This window comes from Oryctolagus cuniculus, chromosome 9 (genome assembly GCF_051225735.1).
Source record: "Oryctolagus cuniculus isolate XC-2025 breed Fujian yellow rabbit chromosome 9, ASM5122573v1, whole genome shotgun sequence".
Taxonomy (NCBI): domain Eukaryota; kingdom Metazoa; phylum Chordata; class Mammalia; order Lagomorpha; family Leporidae; genus Oryctolagus; species Oryctolagus cuniculus.
Genome location: NC_142875.1, coordinates 116512607 through 116529429, shown reverse-complemented (window position 1 = coordinate 116529429; position 16823 = coordinate 116512607). Strand labels below are relative to the sequence as shown.

The 16823-nt window shown below is 39.8% G+C and overlaps 1 protein-coding gene across 2 annotated transcripts in view; it reads left to right on the top strand.

Moving 5' to 3' along the window:
• Positions 1-16823, top strand: part of LOC149124736 (uncharacterized) — a 273153-nt gene that overhangs the window by 240762 nt on the left and 15568 nt on the right. For both annotated transcript variants that reach the window (XR_016212994.1, XR_016212991.1), the window contains one exon: positions 179-244. The gene's annotated coding sequence lies outside the window, so the exon portion shown is untranslated. The remainder of the gene's footprint in view (positions 1-178; positions 245-16823) is intronic.

The following is a 16823-nucleotide window of genomic DNA, read 5'->3' as shown; positions in this document are numbered from 1 at the left end:
AGATACACTAAGTTCAAGGATTGTCTGCTTTCTGCTTTGAAGGGGGTTCAGCCAAATAGGAAACCAGCAGGGAGTGGAGGGAGTAAAGCAGCTTGCCGTATTTTGTTCACTTAGGCTATTTGAGACTTGGACTGAACATCACAGGTGTCCTCCTTTTCATGTTATTCTCTCATTCCAGGTGCTGTTAACTGTTCCCCTCATGCCTTCAAATGTAGGCGTGTCAGCAGCTCCAAGCTTCTGCAAGGTAATTAGTGATTTACCTAAACGTCCAGCTCACCACTCTGTATATAGTTAATATATTAATCTGTTCTGGGATTATCATAATTTATTAATAATATTTGTTTCTTATTGTACCTTAATGGCTAAAATAAGCAGATCTCACACAATAAATTATCACTCATGCTAAAAAAACCTGGAAAAGATAGTATACACAAGAGTACAAAGTAATCTCACCTCTCTTTGAAAAGAAAATTCTAAATGAAATATTAATAAATTGACATTCTTAACCATGATGGAAAGTAGTCCACTGTGAATGAGTAGTTTGCCTTCAAAAAATGCAAGGATGGTTTGACATTAATGTATTTATTTCATACCAATAGATGAAGCACAGGTATTCATAATATATACTAAAAAGTATTTAATAAAATCTAATGTATTTCTAGTTGAAAAAAATCAAAGACATAAAAATAAGAAATAAAAATTATATGAAACCAAGAGCTACATCATCCTTACTGGGTCAGACAAAAGATCATTTGTTGTCATTGAGTTATTATTCATGTTAGTATTCAATAAGTAGAAGGATACTGTAATTGAACATAAAGCAGAAAAAGCTAAACTTGTTGAAAGAATGAGACAAATTATTATTTTCAGATGATGTAAACTTTCAAATGTAGACATCTCAGAATTAAATATCATCTTAAAGTGGCTAAATTCTAGAAAATTATACAAAATGCACAATAATAAATTGGATTGGAACAACAGGGGGAATCCCATTCAAATTAATATATATTTATGAATAAACCTAAAAATGCAAAGAAATATCAGGAAACCTGTAACATTTTACTGTTGTTCCTGAATGGATGAGGAAACACATATGAGGAGGTAGTCAGTCAGGAAGTGTAAGTTCAAGGGCTTAGAATCAAACTGATTCTGGCCCCTCTACTCACTAGCTGCTCAAGGTTCCTAAGACTAAGTTTTGTTAAATATAGGTTAGGGGTAATAATAATCCTTGTGAATATATTAAATCACAATTTTCTGAAGCTCATGCATGGTGAAATGAAATATATAAGGCTCAAAAATGTTGGAGTGGATGTTAATTTTTCCAAAATTTGATGATAGGTTTAAAAGAATCCCAATCAATATGGAAAATATTTTTTGTAGGAGGAATTTGACAATACATCGGAGGTAGGCATTTGGTGCAGCAATTAAGATGCTACTTCTGAAGCCTGAATCTATTATTGGAGTGCCAGAGTTTGAGTCCTGGCTCTTCTGAATAGAGTGCTATATTTGAATTCTCCAGATCTTTAAGTGATATTCTCTTTTTAGGATAAATTGATTGCTTGGGTATTTCTTATGATTGCTCCATTAAAATATTTATTTATTTGAAAGGCAGAGTGATAGATAGGGAGCGACTGAGATGTTTTTCTATCTGCTGGCTCACTTCTCATATGCTTGCAACAGCAGAGACTGGGGCAGGCTGAAGCCAGGAGCTGAGGACTCATTCCGCATCTCTCCTGCGCTTGGCAGGATCACAAACACTGGGGCTGTCATCTGTCTTCCAGGTGCATTAGCAGTAAGCTGGATAGGAAAAGGAGCTAGGACTTGATCCCAGGCATTGCAAGTGGGAATGTGGATGTACCTAGTAATAGTTCAATCTCCTGTGTCACAACCCTTCTGCTTTTTTTTTTTCTTAGAGATTTGAATAAAACTCTATTTCAAACTTTCTGCAACAGCTGCGTGGCTATGTGTAAGTCGTTAGTATTTTGTGTTTTAAAATACTTTCCTCAGTTCTTCCTGGCAGATGGGTCCTGTCCTTGATTAACATTTAAAATATTGACATTAGGACTTGCAATGCTTGGTAACTGGAGGGTCTCTCTAACCACCTCTATAGCCCACTGACTTTATAATTTGCCTTTATGTTTGATTGTCCTCCATTTGGAGAGTGGTCCATTTAGCTAAAGATGGTTTTTTCCCCTATAAAATGTTCCCTTGCAGATACTAAGTGGGAGGGATTTTCTCCCTTGAAGGCAGTGACCTAGTACTTTTCTGGTGGAAGCTGCTGGAGTCAGCTCTGTGTTAGGGCAGGGCAGCTGGGACCCCCCCAACACAGCTTCATTTGGACGATACAGTTCATTCCCTACCCTGACGCTCCCTGTTACTTTCATTATGGTTTTGTTTTCCTGGCTCTCGTGGGCCATTTCACAGCTTTTGTCCCTTGCATTCTGAAAGTGCCAGAAACGTGTGGACAGCTGTGAGAGTGGCACTTGACACTTGCACTTCTACTTTAAAATGACTGAAAATACAGTTGTATGCCTGGAACAAATGAAGGAGTGATTCCCTTTGTCACTGGATAAAATGCTGGATTCAATATATTATGTTCATTTTGTATACCTTTTATTGGATGGAAACTTGAGAAACTGGAACATCAGTCGGAGAGATAAAGATGGTCCAGTGTCTGGAGAATATAGCATGCAAACATTTATGAAAGAACTAGAGGGGTCTTAGCCTAGAAATGGCTGGTGTGGTTTGTACAGTCATCAGGCAGCAGCACTATCAAATGGGACATTGTGGAAAAGACTGGACTGGAGGTGAAGTGAGTTAGATTCTGCTGTGGCTCTCTCAAGGTGGTTCTCCCTGTAGTCCTGGGGAAAGCACTTCATCTTTCAGGGCTTCAGTGTCTACCGTAAGTACAGTAGGATATTGGATGAGATCACCTTTGCATTTCATACTATGATTTCCATATGTTTTTGTAATACTACACTATATCCATGATTTTCCAAAAACACTGCTAAATAAATTTTTACCTATTTTTATGTTATTTGAAAGGCAGGTGAGACACACACACACACACACACAGGCACACACACAGATCTTCATGTCTGATTGCCACAATGTGGCCATTGCCACAATGGCCAAGAATAGGCCATACTGAAGTCAAGAGCTGCATCCCCCACTTGAGTGGCAGCGACCTAAGTGCTTGGGCTGTTACCTGCTGCCTCTTAGGGTATACATTAACAAGAACCTGGAATTGGAAGCAAAGCCATGAATTCAATTTAGGAACTCTGATGTGGAATGCAGCCATCCCAAGTTGCATCTTTTTAAAAATTGATTTTATTTAAAAAATTAAAAATTTTAAGGAAATTTATGAATAGATTAGATTCTCAGAGTCATAGCAAATGCTGTGTAGTAATAATTACCATAACAGACTTTTCATAAGTTCTCAGATTAGTGTATTAATAAAGAACAGATTCAATAGAGTTCCTAGATACAATTATAAAAACATAATGATAATTCCCAAATGGCATCTTTTTAAAAATATTTTATTTATTTATTTGAGAGGTAGAGTAACAGACAGAGGGAAAGACAGAGAGAGGTCTTCCATCTAGTGGTTCATTCCTCAAATGTCTACAATGGCCGGAGCTGGGCTGATTGGAAGCCGGGAGCCAGGAACTTCCTCCAGGTCTCCTATGAGGGTGCAAGGGCCCAAGCACTTGGGACATCTTCCACTGCTTTCCCAGGCTATAGCAGAGAGCTGGGTTGGAAGAGGAGCAGCCTGAATATGAACCAACACCCATATGGGATGCCAGCGCCACAGGAAGAGGGTTAGTCCACTAGGACACAGCGCCGGCCCCCCACAGTGGCATCTTAACCTCTGCACCACACACCTGTCCCCTGCCCTATTGTTTGGACATGTAATTTTCTTTCTATTAGAACATTGTTTTACTGGGAGCCTCCCAGTTTAAAAAATATAAAAATAGGATTTATGTGTTTGAAGTGATGACACAGTACTAGAATAATATCCACAGGGATTCTCCTCTCCATGGCACTAGTCCTGGCCCCTCTGGAGTAGCAGTGTAGACACTTCCACAGAACCCCCTGTGGAGCACATGGCCTAAAAACACTGAGAAATCGGTAAAAATTAGCACTGACTTCATGAGTGAGCTGTATAGAAACATGAAACCTGGTCTCAACAGTGGTCAAGTTTCAGCAATTTTATACAGTATGTACTAATAATAGGCTGGGTGTGGGCTAGCGTCTCCCCCTTCCTGTCTCTTTTGTCTCTGCATTAAATAAAATGAATTTAGAAGTTGAGGCCGACATAGTCATTTTTGGGTGGAAATATGGGAGAATTCGGAAAACTTCAAATCCCTTATCAAAACGTCGTCTTTCTGTTTAAAGAAGGAAGTGTTTGCCTTGCTAGATATTTATAGTAGTAAGTATGTGCTAATGTCCATAATTATAGTAGTTTTCTTTAATTGTCTTCCTGAAACTAACAGTGAAGGATTTTCACAGTAGGAAATGTTTTAAGCCCTTAAAGAATGTTTTTCATGGTTTTCTAAATACAGAAACAGATCTTAATAAAATTTACTACTAAAAAAATCTCGGCACATAAGTATTTTGCCTTGTAGATAATTTAATCATTTTTGTGATAAGACATTTGCAATTAAGAAATATCTCAAATGTTTTTGAAAACACCAGTATTTCGTGGCTAGTGCTACGGTGCTGTGGGTTACAGCCACTGCCTGCAGTGCCGCATCCCATATGGGCACGAGTTTGAATCCCAGCTGCTCCACTTCTGATTCAGCTCTCTGCTAATACACCTGGGAAAGCAGCAGAGGATGGTCCAAGTGCTTGTGCCTGTGCACCCACAATAGAGAGAGGTTCCTGGCTCTTGGCTCTGGATTGGCCCAGCTCCAACCATTTGGAGAGTGAACCAGCGAATTGAAGAACTTTCTTTCTCTCTGTCTGCCTCTGCCTCTCTCTAACTTCCTTTCAAATAAATAAAATAAATCTTGAAAAAAACACACACTAGTATTTCTATAAAAGATCATGTTATTTTAGGTCTGTATTAAGTGGATTAAGAAATACAAACCAAACTCCAAAGGGTGAAACAGCATCTATTGCATGAAGAGTCCACAGATGACAACAGTTAATGCGTTTGACATGACTTTGCACCAACTTTTTGATGAAGAGAAAAATGTTGACAGAAGTTCTAATATGCTTAATGGAAATGAACTTCAAATAGAATCTTAATTACTAGAGTAACTGGAATGGAAAAGACTGTGTTAGCTGAAACAGTGGTTAATTTTTCAGAAAGTACCATGGAATAAATTTACATCCATAAGTTAGTCAGGAAAAATAATAGCACCAAACATATACAGACTTTTTGATTTTAACATATTACTCCCTGAGTGTGTAGACAGATGAGCAGGAAGGTGACATTAATACAAATGCACTTGAGGCTTTAATTCATTAGCAATCCAAGAAGGAATAATAAATACTTCAGTAAGCTGTGCTTTTCATATCTGCTCACTAATGAAATTTTAATTAACTGTAGAACCAATTATAAGATTTTGTATAAATTTTACAAGATTAATTTTTTAAAATGGAAATTAAAACACTCAAGTAGTTTTTCTACTAGTTTTCTTTAGAAAGACATTCCTTCTTTTTCAGTTATTTTGTTACAAGAAATTTGAAAAATCATAAATATTCTGGTTTTGAAAATCAAACCTCCATTTTTATTATTCATGTGCTTCATGTACATATTGTATGCTTTTTTGTTTGTTTCTGTTTGGGTGCTACTTTTTGTATTTTTTTTTTTTAATTATATAAAGGGAACAAAAAATTTCATATATTTCACATATACAGTTTTAATAGCATAATATACTTCCCACCATACCCTCCTACCTCCTTCACTCCCATTCTCCCTACTTCCTTTTTTTAAGTTTTATTTATTTTTTTGAGCAGCAGAGTTACAGACAGAGGGAGAGACAGAGCGAGGTCTTCTATCCACTGGTTCACTCCCCGAATGGCTGCAGTAGCTGGAGCTGTGCTGATCCAAAGCCAGGAGCCAGGGACTTCTTCTGGGTTTCCCACATGGGTTCAGGAGCCCAAGCACTTGGGCCATCTTCTATTGCTTTCCCAGGCGATATGCAGAGAGCTGGGATGGAAGTGGAGCAACTGGGACTTGAATCAGTGCCCATATGGGAGCCGGCACCACAGGCTGAGTCTTAAACTTCTATGTCTCAGTGCTGGCTGGCCTCCTCCCTCCTTCTTTTCTTTCTGTAAATGTCTTATAATGATATACTCTGCATTTGCTTTATAATCACAAGCTTAACCCTCCACTAAATAAAGAATTCAACAAGTAGTACATATAACAATTTTGAAAACATATAGTTAGTTACCTCCTAATTTAGACAAATTGGTATCCTGAAGAGAATCCCTTTTGCTTTGAATTCTACAATTGAATGAATGGCCCCTTTGTTCAGCGCTCAGTGAGATACCCAGAAGTCTAAGAAGATGTAAGGCTAAAGAGCTTTCCAGTGAAATTCCTTTTATTTGCCTGTCAAAAATATTAAGTGATACATATTGTCTACTGGGTTTAAGTTTAGTTCTAAGATGGGAAAAATTTCTCTCCTGGAGCTATTTCAAGTGACTGAACAGTCAAGGTTTCCTTCTGTCCCCACCTCATGCCACGTCATGGCGTATCGTCACATGCCATCCCATACCATCTCCCATCCCCTGCCATCCTAGCCCATCTCAGTCCATCCTAGCCCATCTCAGTCCATCCTAGCCCATCTCAGTCCATTCCCATCTTAGTACAGGAGCTCTTTGGAACAGATTGGTCATTGCTCACCCGGGAGAGAGGTGACACTCTCTTTTATACCTGGGGTTACTGGGAGTGATGACCTCCCCATTATAACTTTTCTCTTTTGTGTCTGGCATAAACAGGCAAACTGCTTCTATCCATTAATAGAAACATTATAACAGGCAAGCTTACAAAATCTATTGTAATGCAAAGTGAGACACAAAAACATTACAGACACCCCATATTTTTATTTCTCTGTTATTAGCTTTCTGATGGGAATGATGCTGCACATTTCTCATGGTAGCAATTTTCAGGCTCAGCTATCTGGATACTTCAAAAAATTCACGGAGAATGGATTTAAAAGATAAGTTTGTTTCAGTGCAAAAAATCGCGATTAATGTATGAATTAATGTATGCAATAATGAACTTTTTGAAGGCCCTTCATGTCAGTATCCTTGAGAGTTTGTAAACAAAAGTAAGGACATCTTATGTTGATTGAGCATTTTCACTTTCCAAATTCAGGTACTTTGCAGAATGGGAGGATGGGAATGGCTTCACCTCTCTTCCATTGCCTTGAGTACTGTGGAAGAATGCATCATTTTTTTTTTTTAAAGATTTATTTATTTATTTGAAAGTCAGAGTTACACACACACACACACACACACACACAGAGAGAGAGAGAGAGAGAGAGAGAGAGGTCTTCCATCCGATGGTTCACTCCCCTATTGGCTGCAATGGCTGGAGCTGCGCTGATCTGAAGCCATAAGCCAGGAGCCTCTTCCAGGTCTCCCACGTGGGTACAGGGGCCCAAGGACTTGGGCCATCTTCTGCTTTCCCAGGCCATTGCACAGGGCTGGACTAGAAGTGAAGCAGCCAGGTCTCGAACCGGTGCCCACATGGGATGCTGGCGCTTCAGGCCAGGGTGTTAACCCACTGGGCCACAATGCCGGCCCCCAAGGCATCATTTTTGAAAGAGTGAGATAGAGGAGAGAGAGAGAGAGGGAGCGAGAGAGTGAGAGTGAGCAAGCAAACACCTTGAGAAGAGCATTTCCCACTAAAGGTAAATGATTCTCTTCTGTTGTTTCCAACAGTCACCCAAGCTGTGCTAGCTTGAAGAGCCCCAGGAGTAAAATTAGATCGCTGACTCTTACTCATAACTGGAAAGTGTTCCAGAACTGTCAGAATTTTTAAGATATTGGATGAAAACTGGAAATAGACATTTTACATGATTTCTTTCAGATTAGAATTTATAATTTACTAGAGTGGTCAAACTCATTTTCTCAAATCATTTCATAAAATATTTATTCTTATTTAAGTCTTCCTAATCTGTCATCTACAAAGTATTTAGCATTTTCTGCTTCCTATGAGCAAAAAATAGAATTGTACGCTAACTTCTAGAGTAAGTAATTTTTAAAGTATATGTCCTTCCTTTCATAACTATTCAGAGGATTTTATTTATCAATTTATTAACTATATTTTATACAAAATTCTTATTTAATTATGTACCTAAACTAAAACATCAGAGTTTAATATTTGCACCTGCACAATTACCCAAGAAGTATTTTGCCTGATCTCATGCTCTTCACTTAATAAATAACTCCTAATGTTAGTTTCACATAACAGTCTTACAAATTAAGAAATAAAATAGTATTTTATTGTGTTTTCAACTCATAAGAGAATGGATAAATTATATTAGTTATGAAAATTATAGTATTGATTTCTTTTAATAATCTGTGCTAGAAGATCTGATTCTTAATTTATTTCACAATGGTTTTTATATTTCTAAAAATATGTAGTAATCCTTTTATTGGAAGTGAAAACTTGAAGTCTGGTTAATTTTTTCAGATCGGCTGATGTCTTTAATAATGAGCATTGATTTTGCTTGATTACGTTATGTGGTGGCTGTCTCCTGCTAATTAAATAAGCTGACCTGGTAGCTGTTGGAATTTGACATGTTTCAAAGGTGTATTGAATTAATATTTTAATTTCTCCCTCCATGTCTGAATATATTGGGCTAAGTAGGACAATTTTAATAGACAAAGTTACAGACATGAGGCTGGTCATTGTTGTCTTCATAAATACTTTGTCCTTCGTGCTCTTCTTCCGAGAATGCTAGTGATTCTAAAGTTGGATAATAAAACTCTTTGCAAATGAGTTGTTTTATAAATCTTTGCTTTCAATACAATGGAAAGGCTCCCTAACAGATTTTCAGTTGATGTGCAGGGGGTGCTTCAAAAGTGTGAAAAGTAGAAGTAAAAGATAAGACTATCTTGGGGAAAATTTTTTTTGAAATCCATGCATACTGGTGGTCTTTAGTAAGTTCAAGGAAAATGAATATAATGAAAAATCTATATAGATTTCAAGTTTCCTACACCAAAATAAGTTCTTTTTTAATTAAAAATTTCCACTTTCTTTTTAAAGTATGTTCATATCATTAACAATAATTTTTGATAGATTGCTATGTCCTTTTTTGGGTATAGAATTTAGAAGGATTTAAAGAACTGAGAGACATTATCAAAAGAAAATCTTTTCATTCTTATGCATTTCTTTGATCCAGGTTGCTCAGTGGTTTTTGATGGAGAATAAAAGTAAAATATTAAATTGAATTTGAGACTTGATGATTTTTAACAGTCCTTATCTCGATTGTTGAGGATCAGTGTTTTTACAGGCAGGGTTGGGCCAGGCTGAAGCCACGAACAAGAAACTCCATCTGGGTCTCCCACAAGGATGCTAGGAACCCAGTTACTGGAGCCATCACTGGTACTTTCCAGGGTTCATTGTAGCAGGAAGATGGGATCAGAAGCAGAGCTGAGCATCAACTCAAGTACTCGGAAATGGTTTGTGGAAATCTTAACGGGAGTCTTAACCTACACGTCAAAATCTTGCTCCTTTACAATTTTTAATGGGTTACAGGAAGTCCAAGAATACCCAACAGATGTTGACCTGATGAGTTCTGCCAAGCTGACGACTTTGCTTTCAGAAAAAGATTACTTGTTCCTGGGTGAGAAGGGAAAAAGTGCAGATGCAGTGCTAACAAAGGCCCTAGCCAGCTCTTCAGAGAACTTGGGGCTGGAATGATACTGCAAAGTTGGCTTGAACTGACAGCCTGGACTGGCACTGAACTTAGAACTGGCCCTGAACATGTGCTGGCACCAGAAAGGAAGTAGGATCTTGCTGAGGAAGCCTGTGTGAGCCTAGCAGCTCCCAGCAGCTGGAAGGAATGAGCACTCCAGCCCTATTGGGTGGGATTGGGGGGTAACATCCACTACCAGAGCCTTCCCTAGCTTCCTCCGGGAAAATTTGGTACCCTCCTCTTTTCTCCAACAATGTGAAGTTTATGACTCTATTTGTACTTACAGACCAGCATCGCCTTCTTAGCTGGGACCTACTGAAGAATGAGGACAGTGTCCTATTCCTTTTTGTGCTACTATTGCCTAATGCAGGTTCCCACACTAAGAATGGGCGCAGTCAGTGAAGAAATACTGCTTTTCATAAGAATGAAAAGTAGAAAGCAAGCTAAGAACTCATAGAACGAGTCACGGGAAGGGTTTTTCTAGACGAGATTTATTGTAAACCAGGCTTTGTTTTTATGAAATAGACAGGAATGAATCCATGGCATTTTTATGCATGAAAAGTAGAATGTACAATTTCAGCCACATGCTCGGAGTTGGGAATAATTCTCCTGTTGGCTGCAAAGGCCACCAGCCTGTGATCCTGACACTTCTCAGCCTTTGGTACGAAGCGTGCGGCTACTTTTGCCATACCTTCATTAGCGTCATTTCTCTCTCTTCCCAACACAAAACCCATCCTCTCCTGCCACTCTGAAGGAAGCCGACATAGTTCACTTACTCTGGACCTGAATCAGAGGAAGTTACAAAAGATTCCAGAACTCAGAACCCTGCTTCCCATAGCAGGAGGTATTGCATCTTCACTCTTTTTATTAATTGTGTATGCAGAGAGCTAAAAAGCAATGACACTGAATAATTGCAAATGCTTGAAAATAGGAACCTTGACATAATACTTGATGCTTCATCATTAAATCACAATAATTATGATTCTTTTAATTTTTTAAATTTTGTTCAACATCTACAAAGTTGGTTTTTAAAGCATTTTTATTGGGCTGTCGCTGCGGCTCAGTAGGCTAATCCTCCGCCTTGCGGCACCGGCACACTGGGTTCTAGTCCCGGTTGGGGCGCTGGATTCTGTCCCAGTTGCCCCTCTTCCAGGCCAGCTCTCTGCTATGGCCCGGGAAGGCAGTGGAGGATGGCCCAAGTCCTTGGGCCCTGCACCCACGTGGGAGACCAGGAGAATCACCAGGCTCCTGGCTTCGGATCAGCTCGATGCACCGGCTGCGGTGCGTGGCCGCAGCAGCTATTGGAGGGTGAACCAACGGCAAAGGAAGACCTTTCTCTCTGTCTCTCTCTCTCTCTCACTGTCCACTCTGCCTGTCAAATAAATAAATAAATTAATTAATTAAAAACATTTTTTAAAGGAATTTATTTTTTTGATTTTTATTTTTCTTAAAGATTATTTATTTATTTGAAAGTCAGAGTTACACAGAGAGAGAAGAGGCAGAGAGAGAGAGAGGTCTTCCATCTGCTGGTTCATTTCCCAATTGGCCTCAATGGCTGGAGCTGTGCCAATCTGAAGCCAGGAGCCAAGAGCTTCTTCCGGGTCTCCCATGCAGGTGCAGGGCCCAAGCACTTGGGCCATCCTCCACTGCCTTCCTGGACCACAGCAGAGAGCTGGACTGGAAGAGGAGCAACCAGGACAGAATCCGATGGACAGAATCCGGCGCCCCGACCGGGACTAGAACCCGGGGTGCTGGTGCCACAGGAGGAGGATTAGCCTAGTGAGCTGTGGTGCCAGCCAGCAACATTATTACATACAGGTATTTGTTTTTTTTTTATTTTTTTCTTTTTAAATTGTTGCTCCCCTATATAAGGGAAAATACATGGTATTTTGTCTTTCTGTGACCAGCTTGTGTCACTCAATATCATGTCTTCCAGTTGCATCTATTTTGTTGTGTATATTTTTTTTATCCATTTATCTGATGATGGACACCTTGGCTGATTCTGTATTTTGATTAATGTGAACAGTGCTCTGGTAAATATGGTGCGACAGGTACCTCTTTGATACATTATGCTCATGTCGTGGGATTGCTAGGTCATGTGGAAAGTCCAGTTTTTAGAGAGTCTCCATACTGTTTTTCACAGTGGCTGCACTAATTTTTATCCCCACTAACAGTGTATAATAGTTCCCATTTCTCTACATCATCCCCAACATTTGTTACTTTCTGTTCTTTTGTTAACTGCCATTCTGAAAGCAGTGAGGTGATATTTTAGTATGGTTTTAATTTGCATTTCCTGGTGGCAGTGATATTGAGCATTTTTCATATTTTTGTTAGCAATTTCTATTTTTTCTTTTGAGAACTGTTGAGATCCTTTGCCCATTTCTTCACTGGATTGATTGTTTTTGGTGTTGTTTTTTGAGTTGCTATTACTCTCTCTCTCTCTCTCTTTCTCTCTGTGTTTCTCTTTCTCCTCTCCTCTCCTCTCCTCTCCTCTCCTCTCCTCTCCTCTCCTCTCCTCTCCTCTCCTCTCCTCTCCTCTCCTCTCCTTTCCTTTCCTTTCAAGAAAACTTATTTGAGAGGCAGAGAGAAAGAGATCAGAGATCATTCCCATCCCCTAGTTCACTCCCCAAATGACTCTAATGGCTAAGGATGGGCCAGGCCAAAGCCAAGAGCCAGTAGTTGAATCCAAATTTCTCACACAAGTGTCAGGGATCCAATTACTTGAGCCAACACCACTGCTGAAAGATGGAGTCAGGAGCCAGAGATGAGAATTGAACCCAGAAACTCCAGTGTGGGACACAGTCATCTGAAACAGTAGACACCTGCCCCAACTGTCACTCGTTATTAAGGACACCAGGTTTGAGCTCCTAAAAAGTATGTATCATCACCCCATTGGTTTTCAAAATCTATACTTCCTGGTGTAGTTGTGTTTTCAGGTCACTAACTTGTAGAAAAAAATGGTACACAGTTCTTTAAGCCGTAAGTCCAATGATGTAATACAGTAAGAAATAGGATTTGATCTTTTCTCTGCCAATGGTGGATGAACTCAGATATACCCATGTTCTGCAGACTTTTGGGAAGAATTTACTGTGAGTATCACATGAGGCTTCTCCATGGTTGCTTTCCCAGGAGAAATCTGATAAGGTGGTGGGAAAGCAGAAGAGGGAAGTAGGTTGACTTGATGGATAGCCTACCTAGAGCTCAACCTCTGGATTACTCAAATGACAGTTGCACAACTATTGGGAGGGAATCTGTTGTCTTCTACTGACTCCATAGCTTTTTAAATTAGCCATTCCAAATGCCTGTTGGCTTCTGTGAGTAAGAACTATATTTGAAGAGCCGGTGCTGTGGTGTAATGGGTAAAGCCACTGCCTGCAGTGCCGGCATCCCATATGGGTACCCATTTGAGTTCCAGCTGCTCCACTTCTGATCCAGCTCCCTGCCATTGTACCTGGGAAAGCAGCAGAAGATGGCCCAAGTGCTTGGGCCCCTGCACCTTTGTGGGAAATCCAGAAGAAGCTCGAGGCTCCTGGCTTTGGATTGGCCCAGCTCTGGCCATTGCACATATTTGAAGAGTGATCCAGCAGATGGAAGACCTCTCTCTCTCTCTCTCTCTCTCTCTCTCTCTCTGTCTTTCTGTAACTGCCATTCAAATAAATAAATAAATCTTTAGACAACAACCATGGAAGAGCTGTATTTTATTGTATATATTTCGAATTTGACAGTACTGATGCCCATAATATTTTGACTACTCCAGTATGAACCGTAGAAGTGCACTGTATTCCACACAGTCATGTATCATGGAGTAGATGTCAGTTGACTGTCTAAGATTAAGTCTTCTGCAGTCTGTTCTTTGTGCCAGAAACTCCAGGGCATCCTGAGAATGTGTGTGATTATGTGTCAAGGGCACCAGAGAATCCCCAATCCCTATTTGAAATGTGTCAGCTCGTTTTCTGTTTGACTGTCACTTCCCGGAAAAATATCACTAATCATTTTATAAAGTCCCTCTAATGCAGCCCTCTGTTTAAAGAGAAATGGATTTTTTGAAGTCTTGCTTTTCCTGACATATAGTTGAACTATAATAAGCAAAAATTGAAAAAAAAAAGTATTGGATAGTTCAACAACTTCTTTCTACTGACTTTCTTCACCATCGGGAAAGTAGGTGCGGTAATGAGAAAGTCAAGAATGATGTTGATAATTAGAATGTGGGAAATAGGAGAAGCATGAAAATTCATGTACCCCGCTGAGCAGCAGTTTGTAGACAGAAAATTGTTACAGGACTATGTTAGAATCTGAGTGAGGCACGGTGACACTGTGCACTATCTTGGTGGTCAAGCTCTCACAGCCCATAGGCCTGGTACGGCTTTAACAAATCTCTTTGTCAGAACGCACCTCATCCAGCCCTCACCCTCAGCCTTATTGCAGGCCCCGGCCCGAGGTGGAGATGACCTCCAAGGGGAGGGCAGTTGGGGATACTTTAGTTCCTCTTTGAGGTCCTTGTGTTCATGCTCCCTCTGAATAATGTGAACGATTTCATTTAACCTCCTTTAATTTTCCTTTTAGTTTCCTCTTTGTGGTTTCAGATGTTTAGGATTGGTTTGCTTCCTTGCTGCTCTTGTTTTAGTTAATCACCCATAGATCTATTTTCTTTTACCCCAGATAACACCTTTCCCTATTCTTTTCCTGCAGAGATAACAGTTCTAAGACATTTAAATGTATTTGTACATAGACATATATAAATGTAAATATATATATGTAAATATAAATATACATATCTACAAAAAATTTTTTTTGGACAGGAAGAATTAGACAGTGAGAGAGACAGAGAAAGGTCTTCCTTCCATTGGTTCACTCCCCTAATGGCCGCCATGGCCGGCGCTGCGTCGATCCAAAGCCAGAAGCCGGGTGCTTCCTCCCAGTCTCCCATGCGGGTGCAGGGCCCAAGCACTTGGGCCATCCTCCACTGCCCTCCTGGGCCACAGCAGAGAGCTGGACTGGAAGAGGAGTAATTAGGACTAGAACCCGGGGTGCCAGCGCCGCAGGTGGAGGATTAGCCTAGTGAGCCACGGGGCCAGCCTACAAGAATGTTTTAAAAAGCTTTACTTGCGAGGATCTCTGTCCAGTTTTTGCCTTTGTTACTGTGATACAGCTCCCACTGTTTTGCTTTTCACTTTTCAGCAGTATGGTTTTTTTTTTTTTTAAGATTTATTTGAAAGTGAGAGTTGCAGAGAGTCAGAAGCAGAGAGAGAGAGGTCTTCCATCCACTGATTCACTTTCCAGATGGCCACAACGGCCAAAGCTGTGCCGATCTGAAACCAGGAGTCAGGAGCTTCTTCCAAGTCTCCCACATGGGTGCAGAGGCCCAAGGACTTGGGTCATCTTCTGCCACTTTCCCAGGCCATAGCAGAGAGCTGGACCAGAAGTGGAATAGCCGGGACTAGAATCCTAGAATCGGCGCCCCTATGAGATACCGGCACTGCAGGTGGCGGCTTTACCCTCTATGCCACAGCGCAGGCCCCAGCAGTATATGGGGGCCACTTAAGTACCTCTGCTGCACTACCTGCAGCCATCCATTGTTCTCCTTGGTGCATATCCATTACTTATACATTTTCATGCATAAGCAGGGGACTTCCAAACTACCAGTAATTGCCTGCCACCACCTGCCAGACTGCAGTGTACATCTTAGAATGTTTCCTTCCAGATGTGTGGGAATTCTACAAGGAACAGAATTGCTAAGTCACCGAGTACACCCATGTTTAATTTGACTTAAGAGGGCCACACTGCTCTTTACAACAGAAGCCCTGTCTCCTTTTCACTAGCAGTGGATAAGTTTTTCCATACACTCACATGCAGACACACACACATGTTTATCATGAGCTGTCTAAACCAGCTTCTAATTTTTACCTTTTTCTATGAGTGATATAAAACTGGTGGTTGCTTTAATTTGCATGTCTTTGATGATTGCATGTCTTTGATGATCTCATGTGCCTTTTTTTTTTTTGGATAGGCCTTTTGGATTCTCTATAGATTGTGTTGATAGATTTTGTTGATTTTTCTATTAGGAATATTGTCTTCTGGTTGACTTGAAGTTTCTTGTGTCAAAGTGTATGTGTGTTAGTAAATGGAAGGATAAGACTTATTTCTCTTCTTTATAGCTTTTCACTCAAGACATGTGTGATTTTACCACTTATCAGTCACATGAAGGTAATTTCAAAGTTCAGTTAAAAGTTATAAAAGCATCATAGTTAACTTACCAAGATATTATAGATTATTTCTTTTTTGATAACATCATTATAGATGACAATATAAATGGGAATAGAGCTGTTGGCTTTGTTTTTTAGGACAAGTCCCTCCAATTATCACAAAGTAAAAGTGGATTAAAATGTACATATAATCCTGCCTTGGTCATCAAACAGCTAGACTGCTCCATTGAAGGGCAAATGTGAATTTTTTTTTCGATCATCCTCTCTGAAATTAGGAGTTGTTCTAGCTTGTCCTTCATGACCAGCCTCATGTGCACACTCACACACACACAACACTCACACACACATACACACTCATACACACACACACACACACACATATATTCCTTCCAGGATCTTCCTTGTTGGCTTATAAACAATAGGAAAAAGGGAACAAAATGTGAAAATAACACTGGACCAGGACTATGATATTAACTGAAGTTGCAGGATTTTTTCAAAAGCACTCACATTTTCTGGGCCTTGCTTCAGTTTCAAAAGTATACATGAATCAATAAAGCTAGATGATGATTACAATCTTTTCATGAGAAACCAAGACCAAAAATAACAGCAACTACAACAAAAACTATGAAACTCTCCAAACTGTTTCCAAGCTTATAAGTATCTCAGTGGTGTTAGTCATATATATGGATTTTTCAAGGCAAAATGGAATCAGCTCTGAAGAAATAGAAAAAAAAAAAAA